Raw genomic sequence first — 20796 nt, forward strand, 5'->3', positions numbered from 1 at the left:
TGACAAACATGATATAATTTTATTGCATCCCTTTTTATGATTAGCTTCTCATGCCATAGTTTACTGCCTTCTAGGCCTTACATTTATGCCTGCATAATGTACTTGGACCTATGCCCCTCGAGTTTTCATAACATAGTCATTTTACTTTAACATTGAATAAAATAACTTTTTGAGGGAATAAGATGTAATGATATACATTAATTGGTGCTAAGGAACCAAGGCCTAGAGGGCTTTGTGCAAATATTGCCCTAAAATGTGTGCTTCTTAGGAGATACTCATTACTAAGCAGCGACAATAGATTGAATTATATATGTATTTGGAAGCATGAATGACAAACCCTACGTTCCTGAATCGTTCAAAATTCGATTACTAAAGTAGTTTAACATCAGATTAATTATGTTCTTTACTTATGTGTTGAGAGACAAAATAGACATATCCGAACGACTCATAGCAAACTTTGTCTATTCTTTTATCAGTATTTCATACTTACTTATATAAAAGCAAGTAAATGATAAGATGCAGACATGTGGATAAAATTGACTTTTCTTAGTTGTCCCTTAAGTCATAAATGATTAGCCATGACACCACTCTCAGTTGATTCTTTGGCTTACAGTTTAGCCATGACTAACGTTTTTAATTTATAATTTAATATTGTAGCGAAAATGTCATTTTAAATTTTTAATCCTGTGAACAAAAATTTCGTAAATTATTGTAGGAATAAAAATTAAAATATAATTTTCAGTTCATTAAGTTGATACATAATTAAAATAGCACAATTGTCACATTTAAAGTTAGACTCAATTTGAAACCAAAGGATGGCCATGAATAGATTTTTTGTTTTTCTGTAGCATGACTAAATATAAAGTTTATTCTCAACTACTGTTACTTACCAACTACATGAAAAAGAAATATATGGTTACAAGTTGATATTGTGCCTAAAGAAGCAAAGTTGTGTTTAAACTAGGAAATATTACTTTTGTATTTGGTTCACATCACTTTAAATGCCATATTAGAGCAGTATAACTGGCGCACTATGCATAGAAGCCTGAAAAGTTATGCTAGCACATTATTACTTTTCCTGTGATTTGATGTCAATTAGTTCAACTTACAACTTCCTAAACTTTGCTCTGTGACAGGAAACTTTGTAAACAATTTCACATGTGAATGGGTTTAAAAAAAATATCTAATGAAGTTAACTTGGCCCTCTAAGGTCTATTTATGCTTTTCTAAAATCGTGCATCAAAGAGCAGGGCCTCCCTTTGACGTCTCTTTATACTTTTGTGTTAGCTTCCTTTCCAATACAAACCATGTGTTCAACTCAAGTTTAAAAATGGAGCATATAACTGGAATCGCTGATTCTTCTTCTAATTGTCTTCCAAAGGATGTACTCCTCTACATCTTTGGAAAGGTGGATCCTTCCTGTATCTGCAGATGCAGGGCACTAAACACATTTTGGTGTTCTGCTTTAAAGGAGTATAAATTCCTATCGCAGTACCACACAAGTTATGCCCCATCTAAACAAACACTTATATTGTATATTTTGTTCCCCGAATGGAGAACCAGTAATAATGCAATTCTAAGTGTTAATACTTCAACAAGTGCAGCTACCAGGTTGTCCCTCCCAACGGAGCTGGCAAAGTGTGATGATTTTGCAATTATGGGTTCCTGTTTCGGCAACTTCTACCTCACATTCAGTAACGGTTTTCACTACAACAAGTTGCTCATATGGAACATTCTCACACGCAGCGTCCGGCAATTGCCTTAGCAACGCCCGTTTAAGGCGCCTACATTTGTCTTAGTTTTTGCTTTTGTTTACTATCCTTCCAGCACATACGACTATGTTGTGCACGCATTCAAACAAAACTTTGAAGACAAAAACATTTGGTTACCCTATGGAACAGCCAACACGAACACTGGAAACCAAAGAGAGTTTCGACTGGTGATATCAACAAGGTGGGTCCTGACTACGTTTTGCAGAATGGGTTTGTCTTCTGGATTAACTTTGGAGGCCACAATTTACAAGTTCCTATTTCTGTAATAATATTTTTTATAAGTAGCAACAAGTGGCGTCATGTTCGAATTCCTAACAATCCAAGGTCATATTGCAATTCACTAATTCTGTTGAAAGATTTGACTTGCTTCATGTTGTACACAACTAAGAATGATCACTACAGCATTTCGTTATGGTTTCTTGAAATGAAAGGAGAGAATTGCCTTCGATGGTGCCCTCTGTATCAATTGGAAAGCTTTAGACTATATGAGCAACCCAAGTTATTTTTGGATGAGGACATTATGACTCTAACACAAGAGGGGAGGCAAGCAGAACTGGATCCCAATGATATTGTGCTCTCAAGATGCTCATGGAATCCATATCAACGACGACATCTGCTTTGTCAAATTTGGCCAACGAAAGTTGGAGTGAAGAAACTCATGCTTTACATTCCAGGCCTGTTCCTAGTTTAATTTGAAGAATAGCCTGCAGCCTATAGATAAAAGACCTCGCATTTCAAGTCTTCTTTGCATTTATCATGATAAATTATGTGGAATTTATAGTGCAAATCCATAATCCTTGTTAATCATATATTACCTTGGCCAAATTCAGTCATATTTTTTATGCTATTAATTAATAGTTAGTTATACACTTAATCATATTCCCAACATGACACATTAAAAGGGATGTTACATTCTGAAACTTAGTTGATAATCCTTAAAATAAATTCACTATGTGGCACAAGTGAAGAATAATACAGAGGGATAATGTTAGAAAAATATTACAGTCCATTATGGACCTTGAATTTTCTACAGTCCAAAAGTCATATCATAAGAGATTCGACTAAATATCTGTTAAATCTCAAATTCCCAACCCTGCATTAAAAGAATGGACCTTCTTCAATTTATGTGTCGTATCCAATAGCATATGCCTCCACTTCCCCTAGATAGTGAAAAATGCAGCTTTGCACCAATTCAATACAGCAAGTGTGATAAAATCCTGAGTTTTTTTTAAAAGTTACTTTTAACCCACGCATGTTGTGCGGTATTTAAAACCCACAAACTAACCGGAAAATACACCGGGTTGTACCAAGTAATACCTCAGGTAAGTGAGGGTCGATCCCACGAGGATTTATGGACTAAGCAACAATGGTTGATTAATTTACTTAGTTAGGCAAATAGAAAATAGTGTTTGGGAGTTCAAAGACATTAAACAATATCAAAAATATTAAAAGAGCAAGTAAATGAGTTGGGAATAAAATATGGAGAAAACAGTTAAGGCTTCAGAGTTATCTATTTTTCAGATTGACTTTTCTTATTAATTTATTTTAATCATGCAAGATTTAATTCATGGCAAACTATATGTGACTAGACCCTAATTCCTTAGACCTTTCTAGTCTCCTCTAAAATTTATCAACCGCCAATTCCTTGGTCAATTAATTCCAATTAGGGGGTGAAGTTTAATTCTAGTTTATGTGCCACAGAAATCCTAATTATCCAAATATAAGAGAATTATATGTCACGTATCCCGTTAAATCCAAATAATTAGAATTTAGGAGAAATTGTTTTCAAGCTGTTGTTTAAGTAAAGAGCTTTTCCAAGTTATACAAGAACTCAATTAGAAAGAGGGTCATACTTCCATTCCACCCAAATTCATAAGATAAAGAACGAAAACAATCCTTGAAATATAAATCAGTACATGAATTAAAATAGAAAAGCAATAAAATCAATTCATACAATAGATAGAGCTCCTAACCTTAACAGTGGAGGTTTAGTTGCCCATGGTAAAGAAAAAATAAGGATTCTAATAAAATATATTTTGGTAGTTTGGATTGGAATCCCTGGTTGAATGAAAAGTTAACTAATTGTAATCATTTTTATATCTAATCCTAATAAATTTAAAATCTAATTTTTAAAACTAAATAATATCTTTTCCTATTTAAAATAATATTTAAATTTAAATCAGAATTAATTATGGCAATCAGCAAGTCTTCAATTGATGGATAGGGACCACTTGATTCCTTCACTCTGCTCAGCGACGCGTGCGCGTACCTGACGCGTACGCGTGACACGCGAAAAAGACCATCGACGCGTACGCGTGACATGCGCGACATGCAGAATTCGCAGAAAACACTGGGGGAGATTTTAGGCCAAGTTTCGACCCTGTTTTCAGCCCAGAAAGCACAGATCAGAAGCTGTAGAGTGAAGGAATCAAGTGGTCCCCATCCATCAATTGAAGACTTGCTGATTGCCATAATTAATTCTGATTTAAATTTAAATATTATTTTAAAATAGGAAAAGATATTATTTAGTTTTAAAAATTAGATTTTAAATTTATTAGGATTAGATATAAAAAGGATTCCAATTAGTTAACTTTTCATTCAACCGGGGATTCCAATCCAGACTACCAAAATACATTTTATCAAAATCCTTATTTTCTCTTTACCATGGGCAACTAAACTTCCACTGTTAAGGTTAGGAGCTCTATCTATTGTATGGATTGATTTTATTGCTTTTCTATTTTAATTCATGTACTGATTTATATTTCAAGGATTGTTTTCGTTCTTTATCTTATGAATTTGGGTGGAACGGAAGTATGACCCTCTTTCTAATTGAGTTCTTGTATAACTTGGAAAAGCTCTTTACTTAAACAACAGCTTGAAAATAATTTCTCCTAAATTTTAATTATTTGGATTTAACGGGATACGTGACATATAATCCTCTTATATTTGGATAATTAGAATTTCTGTGGCACATAAACTAGAATTAAACTTCACTCCCTATTTGGAATTAATTGACCAAGGAATTGGCGGTTGATGAATTTTAGAGGAGACTAGAAAGGTCTAAGGAATTAGGGCCTAGTCACATATAGTTTGTCATGAATTAAATCTTGCATGATTAAAATAAATTAATAAGAAAAGTCAATCCGGAAAATAGATAACTCTGAAACCTTAACTGTTTCTCCATACCTTATTCCCAACTTAATTACTTGTCTTTCTTCAATATTCTTTATATTGTTTAATGTCTTTGAACTCTTAAACATTATTTTCTGTTTGCCTAACTAAGTAAATTAATCAACCATTGTTGCTTAATCCATCAATCCTTGTGGGATCGGACCTCACTCACCTGAGATATTACTTGGTACGACCCGGTGCGCTTGCCAGTACGCGCACGCGTCAGGTACGCGCACGCGGCGCTCCTCGCTGGCATCTCATTTGTTTCTTCTCTTTCTCTGTAGAAACTCCATCAAATCCATCTGAATGCTACCTAAAATAAACAGAATTGCACAAGACTCAAAGTAGCATCCATAATAGCTAAAAGATAATTAATTCCTAATTAAACTCAACAAATTAAATGCAAATTCACTAGAAAAAGATAGGAAAGATGCTCACGCATCAGCATGTGACATCCTCTTCGAGGCTTCCAAATCATGGTTACGGTTTAGCTTTATGTGAATCACAACTTGAAGATTTAATCTGCATATGGATCTTAAAATGGAAATACATAGTATCTTACTCAACTTGAATACATAGCAACCAATAATTTCATTTTTTTGAACCATTTTTACCTCATCAGCCTAACCTCAAATTGCAACACTAGCATGAACCAATCGAATCAAAATGCAAAAGAAGCGAGGCGCCATAGATTCGCCAAGCTATCTGGAAAAAAAAGAAAGCTAACAGATTCAGACCACAAAGGTGCTTTCAAACTATATGTTTAGGTCATACGAAACCAATTTCATGTTGCCTTTGTGCTGTGTTCTTGCATTAACTAGCATTATTTTATCCTCTCTAACACGTTGCGAAAAACCTTGGGATAGCACAACTGCTGCCACACAAGCAACACGTAGGCATAATGCATAGATGTTGCAATAGTGCACCTCCACAGTCTTAAGATAGAACCCCTTTTAAGGAGTTGTCAATTGCTTCTTTACAAGGTATGTTATGTAAATGGTTAACACATATAGGTGAAGATATTTGAATGAAAATAAAAAGAACTAATTTTGTGTTAAGTTACACCCTGCACTGTCTAAACCATATTATATTACTCACAAATTCAATAACTTACATTGTAAAGTTATCTTTCTTGTGGTAGCGATTACATCACGAAATTAATTAGAGGAGTGTGTCGCCTTGAGTTATAGCAAAATGGCATGTGGTTGAAGTTCTATAGGACCACTTCAATGCAGTTTTGGTTCTTGCTATTTCTTAGCTAACCATTGCCAATAATAGAAACTTTCATGTTTCAGGCTCTAGTTATAACCACGACGAGCCAAGTTCTCTGAATGCATCTAGCCGCACCGGCATCACAAATAACTTTCCAACACATTTGGGGAGCCCAGAGTTTTTTCACACCATTGATCAATCACTCGATAAAGATTCTTTTAATAATGTCATTAGCAACTTCTCTCCTACAACTTCATCTATCAAGATGATTACACTTCAAGGTTTGGACTCTTTCAAATTTCATGCATGTTGTGAATGTTTGTTACACAGACCAATTCTAACCAAATTGTATACATTTGTTGTTGTAATTCGGAGAAGAGAACACCATGCAACTTAGCTCATGTCTAACTCATCTTTCCTGCTATGCTCAAAAGCCTTCAAGAAGTGTGAGTGCAGGACGCCACATTCTTGATTCCATCAACACATGACCATACCAATGTTAAATCATTCGGGCTTGCAACCAATTTGCGTTTGTTCCCAGGTGAAGGTGCAAATCTCTTTCCCTTCTTATTCACAATTCATGCAGCTAAATTATGCATAGGCATATCAATGTATAATTATAACCATCTGAAATAACAAAATGATGAAATCACAATTTTCTCTTCTTTAGCTCCAACAACGTCACAAGAGCTTCCTTCAAACAAAAGCGGAACTGCTAACATTTTCACAAGGTCTTCGAGGCATGTACCCTTCATCTCTGATGTGCTTAATGCATCCCCAAACAACATAGCCAACTTTGAACCAAGTACTCTGCAAACCTGCCTTCCATTCGAAGCCAACCAAGGTAACATCAAAGACCAACTTTGTACAAAATTTTCTACTTCACTTAGAGACCAATCTTTATCTCTTTTCATGAGCAATTAGATCAAGGAATTAGCAATTGATCAAGTTTAGAGGGATTGAATTACCAAGGGATTGGGATTCAATCACTCATGATTACCAAGAGATAAATGAGTTACATGATTGAAGATGAGATGAAAAACAATTGATCCGGAGAATTCAATATCTCTTGATCCCAATGTTTATTTTATCCGTAGTTCTTATATTTACTTTATGGTCATTTACTTTCCAGTACTTTACTTTATTGTACTTTGCATTTATACCATTTACTTTCTTGCACTTTATTGCTTTCCTTACTTTCAAGCCATTTACATTCCTTGTTTGCTCATCATTCAAATATGATTGTCTAACTAGAATAATCAATTAACTATTGATTGCTTAATCCTTTAATCCTCGTGGGATCGAGCTCACTCTAAGTGAGTTTTATTACTTGATACGACCTGGTGCACTTGCTGGTAGTTATACGGATTAAATTTTTCTGTATCAAGTTTTTAACGCCGTTACCGAGGATTAATTGTGATTAACAAACTACCAGTTGGTTGATTACCTAGATTAGACATTTTTCTTTTGTTTTGTTCATTTAATTTCTTTTGTTTTTCTAGTTTCTTTTGCTAACTAACTGTTTGTGTTATTGCCTCACTAAGAATCCCTTATTTGTGACAATGGGGATTCCAAATTCTTTTAATGATTGTTGTTTGATACAGGGCATTTTAAAGAAAAATGGAGTATACATCATCCTTTGGTCAATCAAATTACATGGGATACTTTCCACCACCACATAATGATTCATGTTATTATGCTAATGGTGGGTGGGAATATCAAGAAAAAGGAATGATGCGGTGCTTCCCAGGGCCGCAAAATGGTCCATATTTTGATGAATTGAATCACTACTCAAGTTATGGCTGGGAAGATCAAAATCAAAGAGATTTCACTCATTCATACCCCATTCATCAAGAGCCATCACCTCTTAATTATCCAACCTCACCTCCTAGTTTTTCATATCAAAATCCTTCATCACTTGAGTAGGCCTCAACACAAAATTCCTTTCAAAATCCATACAATTCATTTCAGCACCCACAAAATTCATTCCACTACACACAAGATTCTTTTCACAACCCACAAAACTCGTTCCACAATCCTCATAACAACTTTACCACAGCACCAACAGATCCATAAGACCATCCCCGACTTTCTTCTCTCGAGCTAAAAGTAGAACAATTCATTGAAGACTTGAGATCATATAAAGAAGAAATGAGACAACTAGCACAATCCTTTGCTGAAAGACCAACCTATGTCTTCCCTTGACCAGGGGAAAAATACAATACCATAAGAGGAGAAGTGCTTAGCAAGGAGGATGAAGACCAAATGGTAGGTGGAAAGGAGGAATCAGAAGAACAAGAAAAAGAGGCACCCATACCAAGTGAAATTCCAATGAAGAAGGAGGTTGTGGAAGCATACAAGCCTAGGATTCCATATCCACAGAGGCTACTTAAGGTGACAAAGCAACTTGTAAACTCACTCCCAAAAGATTCAATGCAAAATTTTGTAAAAGAAAGGGAGGAAGTCAATTAAGAGAGTCCACACCCCCAATGAAACAAAGAGTTGCATAGAGGGTGAGTTCATTGAACCACCAATTCAAGAAGCTCTTGATGAAAAAGATACTCCAACCATCACACAACAACCAAGTCCTGAAATCAAGGTAGTGAAGGCAATCAAGAAAAGCACTAAAAAGAGGACTGTGACCAAGATACGAAGGATAATATCCATGAAGAAGAAAAGGTCAACCAAAAGTAATCCCACCCCTACCCCAACAAGCAAAGCAAATCAAGCCAATAACAAAAGAAAGCTTACTGGGAAGAGGCCAAAACAGGGGACATCAACTTGCCCCTCTTTCCCCTTGAGGTCATTCCTCTTAACCAACTGGAAGAAGAGGAAGAAAGTCATGAACAACATGTCAAGCTAATGACATTGAAAGAGCGCTTGTTGGGAGGCAACCCAACTGTAGGTAACATTTTTTTTCTTTGTTTAGTTTATTTTCAATAATTTGACATGAGATTGCACAAAATAAGTTTGGTGCTACCTTGCAACAATTTGATTCTCAATATTCCCTAGGTACTTGCATCATTCTAAAATCAAAGTGTCACACTAAGTTTAGTGTTGCCATTTATTTTTCATGCTATGTACCATGCACACACCACTTATTAATGCAATCACATTGTCTTTGTTTTTCCTTCTTGTGCCTTTATTGTTATTCTTAATTTTGCTTGCTTAAACACATGCATTACTCACATCTCTTCTTTAAGACATTCATGATCCATCATAAACTCCATCACCACTCTTCTTACTTGTTATTTGAGGACAATCACTCATTCTAAGTTGGTGTGGGAGGGAGAAGATATGAGAAAAATGACAACAAGAATGAAGATGAACTACAAGGTGGTAAATTTCATTTTTCTCTTATTTGCTCCCAGTACATTCAATTGCAATCATGATTGTCTCTTGTTTTGTTGTTTTGATTGGAAGATCAGGCTATACCCCTGTTGTGTTTAGTTTCCTCTAGCCTAATAATAAGCATGATTTACTCCCTCTCATTGCACCTTACTCTTAAAATTGCTTGCACCTAATATACTTAAAAATATAACAAAGAAATCATTCTTTTGAAAGAAAAATGTTGAAGAATTTTATAAATTTTGGGGCAAGCAAAAGATTAAGAGAAGTGGAAGTTCTGATTGTATGATTGTGTATTGAGATTTCATGTTTGTGAAAACTTGCATGGGAACTCATAGACAGGAAATGAAGTTTAGAGAAGTATTATGGAATTTCTCAAAAATCTATTGATCCAAGAAGCAGCAACAAAAGAAAACAAAAGAAAAAGAAAAAAAAAACAAAGAACAAGCCCAAGGCTCTGAGCATCAATTACTAGGAAGAAAAAGAAAGAAACAAGAACTCAAAGAGTTATTATCCTAGTTAAATGCTTGTGGTAGATTTGTGTCAAAGAGAGAGGCTTGAGCAAGTAAGTACTAAAGGGTGCTTCAACACCTAATATCTTAGACCAACTGGTTTGGGAGTATTGATTGAAAGCTTATCTTAAGAGCCGCTTTAGACATGACACTTAGAGTCGAGGCCAAAATACAAAAAGAAGAAAAATGCAAGAAAATAAGTGCTACTTCAAGGTGACAATCTATAAAGAAACTTCCATAATATCATTTGAATGACATTCCTAAGATCTAAGACTTCCAAAATATAAGGACTAATGAGTACTGAAATCATTGCATAAGCATACAAATTGGAGTCCACCCCACTTTCACTTAGTCATTTCACTCACTAAGGCATCTTAAGCAATTCTTCAACCCATTCCAATTAAGAGAATTCTTTGTGCATAATTCTTTTCTTACTTAGGGACAAGCAAGGTTTAATGTATTAAATTAACAAATTCATTAACGCAAACTTCTTGAAGCGTTCCTCAAGACGAAATCAAATGTATTTAAAACATTCAGATAAAATCCAAAATTGTTTGTGCAGACCATTCTTTCCATACAGAGGAAGTCAGTAAAGACGGTGCACATGATTATGAGACCAACTCCAGCGCCGGTTCCACTTTCAGCCAACATCAAAATCCAAGAGAAGCTCCTTCGGTAACAAAGTTGCACAATGTTTCGATATATCATTATCTAGCGCAGCAACATATGGGTTGATAGGCACATGATTCATAGAATCTTTTAAATTTAGTAGAATTACAACTGACAACTGAGCATACAGAGTCAGCCATAACACCGATTTAAGCATCGAACAAGATTTTCATCAACGATGTCAATCCAGGTTTGTGCTTTACTTATCAATTTTGCCACCGCCATCCTTTTGATTCTTACAGTGTCTACCCTAAGATCTTTCATAATCTAATTTTTAATGGGAGAGGCTTATGAATATATCTTTTCGTCAATGTATATTTGAATGGATATACTGTATATACTCCTTATGGTTATAGTATAAATAAGAATAATTGATCCTAACCATAGTTATTATCCGGTTGAATTCACAAATTAATGATTTAGATATGTGCAGTACGGTTCATGATCAGTTATTTGTACTGTATACTGTATCTTAATAACTGTTATAATATCCTTTGGAGATCAAATTTATTAACTAATGTCTTAACTCATTTTAAACTGAACTCTTTTGTACTTAAAAAGGCTTAGAAAACGTTGCTTTCAATTTGTTTGGTTCCATTACATATACTTATTATTTGAATTTGTAATATACCTTGAAATTCACTTTTGTCATATATATATATATATATATATATATATATATATATATATATATATATATATATATATATTAGGAGATATATCTGATGAGAATGAGATTTTTATATGAGAATATAAAAATACATTTATAGTCATTAGATTAATTTAATTGGCTAAAATTAAATTTAACTAATTAATGGTATAAAAGTAATGTATTTATTATAATCATTAAATTTATGTGTGAATGCATTTATAGCCATTACATGTATAGCTTTCTATTAAACTATATCTAATAAATAAATTAAAATAATTAGATTTTTTTATCCAAATAAAATTAAAAGTATTTTTGATAACTGAATCTATATTTTAAAAATTTATACAAATATGAAATAGAACTTTTAAAAAATATATTTTTTTTAAAATAATAAAAACATAATTCACCCGCACTTACAAATAATTCAATCTTTAGATAAAAGTACGTTTTAGATAAAAGTACGCTTTGAATTTATTAACGATAAAATATTTTTTAAATGTTTTAAAATATAATAAAAATAACAATAATAAATATATTTTTTACAAATAGTAAATGACTTATATAACTAACAAATATAGTAAATGCACAACATAATTTTGGTCTCTAACGTTGAGGGTTAGAATCGAAACCGTCTCCAACGTAATTTTTGATTTAGAATCATCCTTAACATTTTTTTTGTATGAAAATCGTCCTTTTAATTTTTTCGGACAAAAATACCCTCACCACTACCAACAGATTTACCTCCTCTACCAGCACCACCACCAACACCAACACCAATACTAATACCAACACCAACAGAAGCAGAAAAAATCAAAGAAACAGAAAGTAGAAAAAATCAAAGAAACAGAAAGCTGAAACAGAAAGAAGCCAAAGCAAAAACCAAGAAGCAAAAGCAGAAACAGATGCAAAAGTTCAAACACAAAACCAAGAAGTAGAAGCAGAAGAGGCCAAAGCAGAAGCAGAATCGAAAATCCGGAAGCAAGAAGCAAGAAGTAGAAGCAGCAGAAGCAAAAAGCAAGAAGCAAGATGCAGAAGCAGAAAGCGAGGTGCAGATGAAGCGGCAAGGTGGCGAGGGGGCGAGGCGGCGGCAGTGGCCCACGTCTCCTCTCTTCCTCACGATTCCCAACGGCGACGGCAGCTCCAAGCTTTGCCGCCGCCGTCCCCCTCCCCTCTTTCCCCTTTCCCCTTCCCCCACCCCCCACCCCCACGCCCGCGTCCTTTCCCCCCACCCCCACCCCCGCGTTCTTTCCCCTTTCTCCCCCCCCCCCCACCCACACGCGTTCTTTTATTTTATTTTTTAAAAATTTTATAATTTTTTATTAAAGTAGGGGTAGTTTAGGAATAAAGATAAAAATTTTATTAAAAGGGACGATTTTAATACGAAAAAAAACGTTAAGGATGATTCTAAATCAAAAATTACGTTGGGGACGATTTTGATTTTGACCCTCAACGTTAGGAATCAAAACAATACTTACCCCTAATTTGTTAGTTCCATAATTCATTTACTATTTGTAAACAATATATTTATTTTTGTTATTTATATTATTAATAAATTCAAAAAATATTTTTATCAAAAGATTAAACACCTCAAAATATTTTTTATGCTTTTTTAAATTAATTTTGATATATTAATAATATAAAAAATTTTATATAATTATTCAATTGGATTTATATATTTAAATAATTTTTAATAATAAATCTAAAGATAAGTTATTTGGTACAATTCTTGTTTATTTACAATTCATAAAAAAGTAATTCTTTTTAATAATTATTAATAAGTTATTTAATACGGAAACAAAACAAAAGGGGATCGAAAATATGGTGTTGTAAGCGTGGTTGAATTATTTTTTTATTTTTTTAAAAAATATATATTTTAAGAAGTTCTATTTTATGTTTGTATAAATTTTTATAAATTCACTTATCAAAAATACTTTTAATTTTATTTGGATAAAGAAATCTAATCATTTTAATTTATTTATTAGGTAATAATAGAAATTAAAAATAATGGCTATAGATGTAATGTTTATAAATGCATTCACACATTAATTTAATGGCTATAATAAAAGCATTTTTACTATACCATTAATTAAGTAGATTTAATTTTAGCCATTTAAATTAATCTAATGGCTATAAATATATTCTCATATAAAAATTAATCTAGATACATCCCCTATATATATGAGACAAGTTGTTTAAGTTACAGTTATTCAATCCCTATCTTCATTTTCCTTTGCATCTCCACATTTTCTAATTTTAAACCTATGCGAAGTTTAAAATTACTTACAAACATTTTGTACCACAATATGATACTTAGTGGTATACCGTAAGATTTTAATAGTAATTACAGTCTTATGCAACCTAAATTCGTATGACAAAAACTTATTTATCAAAAGCCTTAACATGTATATATTGTATAATTTGAATATCTACCAATGATACATTAAATGAACATATTCTCAACAATTACCAGTAAATTTGGTATGTTGAACTTTACTATATTTAATTTCACTGTGGTCTTTTTTTCGAGCGTAACACACATTGTCCAATATTTATTTCCTTTCCATAGATTATTGGGATATTAGAAATCCGATCTTTATATGCCAACACTGCAAAACTATATTCTAGTATGAAGAGAGCATAAAAAAGCACTACAAGCCTAAATGTCCAAAGTTTAGCCTATGCTGCTGACAAGGTCAAGTCTAACTTTCTATGCTGCAAGAACCTCCTGATTCATTAAGGAAGCTTTACTTCAACAACACTAAAAAAGCGGAACACTTTTGATCGAACATTAAGAGCTATAATAGTATGTTTGCTTTCACATCATTCGGAGATAAGATACAAAGGACGATTAACCAAAGCCATGGATCCCGAACCTTTATTCTGCATGGCCAAAATTACCATTTAATGGGGAGCTTGCTTCCACCAAAAGGTGGAGTAGCAAAATTTACACAATTATACATATACAACACTGAAAATGAGATTCGAAATAGAATCACTGCTATCAGGTCATTTTCTATACAATTTTATTAAAGGTTCGAACATAGCAATCTCATTTGATTCATAAGGATTGTAGACATCATATTTACATGCTTTCTGCCATTTTTTGTAGCTTTAATGATAAGTTGAACAAGCTTCATGTAGATATTGTCTCTACCATTAAAACTACACTGGACGATCACAACGTCCTTGCAAAGTCTTTCCGACTTGCTCGCGATGCACCCGTAGCAAACGCCAATAATTCTGTTTGCCTTCGACTCATAGGAAAAAAAAGAAAAGATGGAAGGAGTATAATTTTCCTTCAGTGTCTGAGGTTGCTGCTTTAATTGTCGGTGATTTCGATGGATCCATGAAAGAACAAGATATTAATGTTGAGACCAAATCACGGTCACTTCAAAGAATAACAAAGCTCTACCCGTCTTATCTAGGCTTGCAATATCCCTTTTTATTCCATTATGGTGAAGATGGATAGATAAAAGATATTGTGTTGAACAAAGTTAAGAAAAAACCAATAAATGAAGACAAGCATGTCACAATGCGTGACTTTTTCGCATTTCGAATCCAAGACCGACCTTCACACAACGGTGTCCTTTTATATTCCCACTGCTTATTCCAACAATTCTTAGTTGATGCATTCTCAATGGTTGAAAGTGTTAGATTGAAATTTATTTACACCCACCAAACCGACTTTAGAGCTGAGATCTACAATGGGCTTTGGGATGCGATTTTCAATGGCGAGAACAATGCTGCCTCAAAAGGTAAGAGAATTATATTGTCAGTAACGTTTACTGGTGGGCCAAGATACATGATTCAAAATTATCAAGATGCCATGGCAATAGATGCGTTGGTTATCCATATTTATTCATCACTTTTACTTGCAATCCGCAATGGGATGAAATACAACGGTACTGTAGAATGCATAATGTAAAATTCGGTTAATTAATAAATAATTAACTCATAAATTAATATTTATTCTAAAAAATTAGAAAACTTAATTTTATAGTTTAATGTGATAGAGCTAATTAAAACGAGAATTTTGACACTAATTTAAAAAAATTTGGCCAAAAATTGAGTTGAATGAGCCGAACCGGACGAACTGGGTCCGTATTGAGCCCAAGGCCCAACCCACTCACCTAAATGTCAACTCATTTCTCCCTCCTTCTTCATGCATGCTGCGCTGAAACACTCAAGGGGAGAGAAGGGAAAAACAAACCCTTGGTTTAATTCAATTCAACATAACTTTTGATCCGGAGCTTCGATCGCTGCACCATTTGCAGCCACGCGATCGCAGCAGAAAGCTCTATAAATTCCAGTCAATGATTAGGTAAGAAAACCATTTTTGTGTTCCAGTTTTTTCTTTCCTAAATTTCAATTTTAATGAACAATTATGTTAAAAATTGTTTAATTTCGGTGTTTAGGTTCGAATTAGCTTGAGAAAAATGCTTAATCTTGTCTCTTTGATGCTTGGGTAAGGTGAGAATCCTTAAACTCTAGTGGAATTATTGATTTATTATATTTGGTTATTAAGTTGTTATATTTTAATGTGGTAATGTGGTTTAGGTAGTGTATATATGTAACTTGGAGCTGGATAGTGAACATTGGAGACTTGGTGGAACTTTGGGTGGCATTGCTTTAGAGATTTTGGATCCTCGGGACTGAGTTTTGTGCCTTTCGGTGGTGTCTTTGGGTTATACATGGAAATCGGCCAAAGTATAGTTTCGGTTTCTCGTATCTAAGATATAATGTATTGTGAAGACTTAGGCTAGTGACCCTAAGATAGGAATTGAATTGTTGATGTGGTTGAATAGTTGAGAGGGATCGTATTATTATGTATGTGATTAGTGATTTTGGAGATTTTGACATAAGCTTGTATGTTTGATGTGATTAACTTGGTTTGTGTATAATGGTTATTGAGATTGAATTTGATGTTGGTACCATGTTGGAGGTTAAGTTGATGTTGCAATTGACATAAGTAATTGATACTGTATATTGTGTATTGTTGAACTTGAATTATTGACTTAAGAATGATAAAAATAGAGAATTGATATGTTTTGGATTATATGAGGAAGTTGGAATGTGGTTGATACTGAATTGGTGAGGTTTTGGTTGGTTTTAAAAGGTTGAGAATTGGTAGGTTTTGAAAATAGGGGTTTGAGGATTTTTGTGTAAACTTGATTTTTGGCCGAACTTCGACGAGCCATAACTCGGCTTCCGGACCCTCAAATTCTTTCAAACTTATTTCATATGAAAATTGGGTCTGTGAAGTTTACGCCATTCAAAGAATGGATGAAAAATATTTTAAAAAGAAAAAGTTATGCGCGTCGGAAGTTTGGAGTGTAAAACTGAAAATTTTGCAGCATTAAGCATTTTTGCCATTCTGGAAAGCTTGCGTACGCGACTACTACACGTGACGCGACCAACCCTTGCGGGTTTGGCATCTTGCGTACGCGAGCAGTGGTTTTTGAGGAGTTGCATACATGACCACCTGCACGTGACGTGACCAACCATTCCGGGTTGGGCATCTCGCGTACGCGAGCAAGGTCCTTGCGTACGCGAGCATGGAAAAATGCACGCCCACGCGTACGCGTGTCTCCTGTTTTCAGCAAAAATCAATTTTGTGTTTTAAAACCTAATTTCAAACCTCTAAACCTCTATTTTTATTCTTTTGACCCTAGATCTTAATAGTATGTCTAGTAATGAGATGAAGTTAGGAAAGGAGGTAACTTGTTGATGAAGAAATAGCTGAATTGATGATAAATCATGGCTGGTAACGATTATATGAGTTTACTGATGAATGATGGCGGAAGTGCTGTTTATATTCTGAGCCGGATGACTGTATTGTGATAATGAATTATGACTGATTATAATTGTATGATTATTGATTGATAATGTGGTTGTGCACTTCAAAAATATCTGAGATACGAGTTTTCTTGGGTGACAGCATTGGCTAGCCGCCACGTGCTCCAGGTTCGTTGAGACTCGATACTCTGCTGACCCTATGTCGTAAGTGTGGCCAGACATTATGAAATTTTTGAATGAGCTTGCTCCCATGGATAAACACCGGTGTTGGTGTTATATGATTATGATTGAGAATTACTCGAGTTGGGGATGCACGATAGAGAGACAGTCCAATGGTTAGCTATCAGGACTTGTCGGGTTAGCTTTATAACCGACAAATGAGACTCATCAGCCAATAGAACAAGCATACATCATATGTTGCCAACTTTATGTTGCCATCTTAAGAGTCACAAACAAAAAAAAGTTGAAAATTGTAATTGCTAATGATGAAAATACAAACAAGACAAAGAATGTTGTTTATTATTTCATAATTCCTCTATGCATTCATTTTCGTTTATCCAATCCTAACTATTTATCTATAATTTTATTACTACAATCTTATATCCTTTTCATATTTTTACCATTTTCAATTTTTCTTTGCAATTGTTAGCGACTATAACTTATTAGCTCACAACTATTTATCCTACGCTCAAACCATTATTTCTTTCATTACAGTACTTTTTGAATATTCATATTTAATACAAATCGGATCTTACTCAATCAATTTGATAGAATTATATTTTAAATGCTTTAAGCTATTATTTATATTATTACTACATCTACAAACAACACTAGAATAGTCTAATCTTCTTTATGTCTCCCTTTTTTTTAATTGAAATGCTTACAATTTATTGTAAACAAATACTTTGAAAATAATAAAGATGATCGCTTTTTTTTTTACACCAGATAAAATAATTAACAATTTTTTACATTTACGTTATTTTAATCTGCGTATGTGTTGTCCGTACATCGCGCGAATATCTTACTAGTAAAAATTATAATATTTATTAATTATTTTTGTTACATTTTAAAATTATTTAAGACTTATTTGTTAATAATATTTTTTAAAGACTTTTTTTATCAACACTTAAATCTTTTTAATATTAAATTGATAATTAATTCTTTAAAAATTATATAAATATATGAATTTAATTAGAGCACCATACAAAATTATTCGTATGGTGTGCATAAACTTAAAGTCTAATTAATATGATAAAAAATGATTTTCTATTTAAGATTTTGTGCATGACACGGAGAATTAAATAAAAAATTGTCCACCGAAGTAAAAAGTAGCCTGCAATTAGGGGTGTGCATGGCTTGGCCCGACCCGAAGATCCGGTCCGGTCCCGAGCACTTTAGGGATTAATTTGATGTGATTTCATCGGGTCTAGGGCCGGGTATGGGTCTCAAAAGTAGACCCGGTCATTATTTCGGGTCGGGTCCGGGCTATAGCTCGGGTCACCCGAAATCGGCCCGGTGGCCCGGTCATCATACACAATTAATATTTTGTGTTATTAGTGATGGATGATGGATATTATTATGTGAAATTTAAGTATTGTAAACCTTAATATTTTGTGTTATTAGTCATTATATATAAGACTATAAGTTAATGTTTTATGTTTAAAATGCATAAGACTTTAGACTAATGCATAATTTTGTGTTATTTGTATTGATTTAAATATTTGGTGTTATTAGGCAATATTAGTATTGATTATGGTTATACTTTAATTTTAGAGAAGAGTTACTTCTTATTATATTTTTCTAAGTGAATTTTACCATGTCAAATAATGGTTGGAGTCTTGAAAATTTGGATATTTTTACATGCTAACTTACAAGAAGGTATCAAGGTAATATAATGTTAACGGCCCGGTTTTCACCCGGTTTTTACCCGGTATAATCGTGGCCCGAAAGTGTATAGGTTTCATCGGATCTAGGGTCGGGTTCGGGTCTAACAAATAGGTCCGGTATATATTTCGGGCCGGATCTGGGTCACATCAAACCCGGTTTCACCCGGCCCATGCACACCCCTACCTGCAATAATAAAAGAATCTGTTTCTAACTTTTTATGCAAAACATTGTGTACTCCGTTTAGCCTTACGAGTTCAGAAATATTTGAAGGGATAAAATATATTTTTTGTCTTTTGACAAAAATTTTAAAAATATTTTTAAGTTTTATTTTGTTTTAATTTTGTTTCAAAAGTTTTTTATTTGTATCAAATATATTCCATCAAATATATTTCTGATGGCTAATTTTTCAAAAAATTTAAAATCGACTCAATAATAATTTTATAAGAACAACCCCTCAACACAAGTAAATCAAGCATAATTTTTATGCATTATTGTTATATTGGTCTTAAATTTTTTAAAAATTTAGTCTCCGAAAATATATTTGATGCAAATTAAAAACTTTTGGGACAAAATTAAAACAAAATAAAACTTAAAAATATTTTTAAAATTTTTATCAAATTTTAAAAAAAAAATATATACTTTACCCTATTTGATATTGAAGAGTGGCCTTTATTTAATTGGTTCTTAATTCGCCTCTGCTGATTCTTTTTCTTGTCCCTGCGATCAAAGAGTTTGTTCCCCTCAACTCAATTAATTAATTAATTATTCATTAATTGCATGACTGGTTGATGACAACTTCTTATATCAGCACCACCACACGTAAATAATTGTGGTCATATAATATTTTGACAAATTAAAATGGAAATCGCCAGATATTTTTCTTCAGTATCATGAGGTTTTAGCCAAAATACAAAAGTGGAATGATTTGTAGTTGAAGAATTAAACACCTCAAAAACAGTTTAAATTGCGCGTAAGGGGGGTAATAATATTCCTGGATAATAATAGGAACTTAGTAAAGTATTGTTTTCTGAGAGAAAAAAAATTATCAAAATGATATCTGAAAATTCACGTCACTAACAAAATAAATTTTAAAATATATTAATAATAAATAAATTCACAAAAAATTTAAAATATAATAAAAAAATAGATATTGAGTATATATTTTTAAAAAATAATTTTAAAAATTAAATTTTGATATAAATTTTTTAAATTATTATTAAAAAAATAAATTTTTTTATCTTTAAAATTTGATACTTTTTTATCAAGCAAATTATTTTTGTTATGAATAACTATATTTGTTTCGAATTTTTTTGTGCACCTTTTAAATATTTATTCAAACATTGTCACAAAAATTTAGATTTATCCGTTTATTAAATATAAAAAAAATTTTATTACTTATAAAAATATAATATTTATTATTTTTTCTCGTATTTTTAAATTATTAAAAAATTATTTTATTGATAATATATGTTAAAAAAAATTTTATCAGCTACTGAATTCTTCAAATATTGAATTGGTAATTAATCCAAAAAAGAGTGTACAATAGTGACATCAGGGACGGATGTATGTGTATGAGTGTGGGGCAATCGCTCCCATTACGATTTGAAATTTTTTTTAGTAGTATATGATAATAATATTTATTTGCCCCCACTAAATTATTAAATTTGACTCCATAATAATTTTTTATTCAACTTTTGGTATTTCATAGTCAATTTAAAAATTTCATATTAAATGTCATTAGATTGATCAATTTTCAATTTAAATGAGATTTGTATTT

Source organism: Arachis ipaensis, chromosome B5 (genome assembly GCF_059453495.1).
Source record: "Arachis ipaensis isolate K30076 ecotype BB chromosome B5, ASM5945349v1, whole genome shotgun sequence".
NCBI classification, from domain to species: domain Eukaryota; kingdom Viridiplantae; phylum Streptophyta; class Magnoliopsida; order Fabales; family Fabaceae; genus Arachis; species Arachis ipaensis.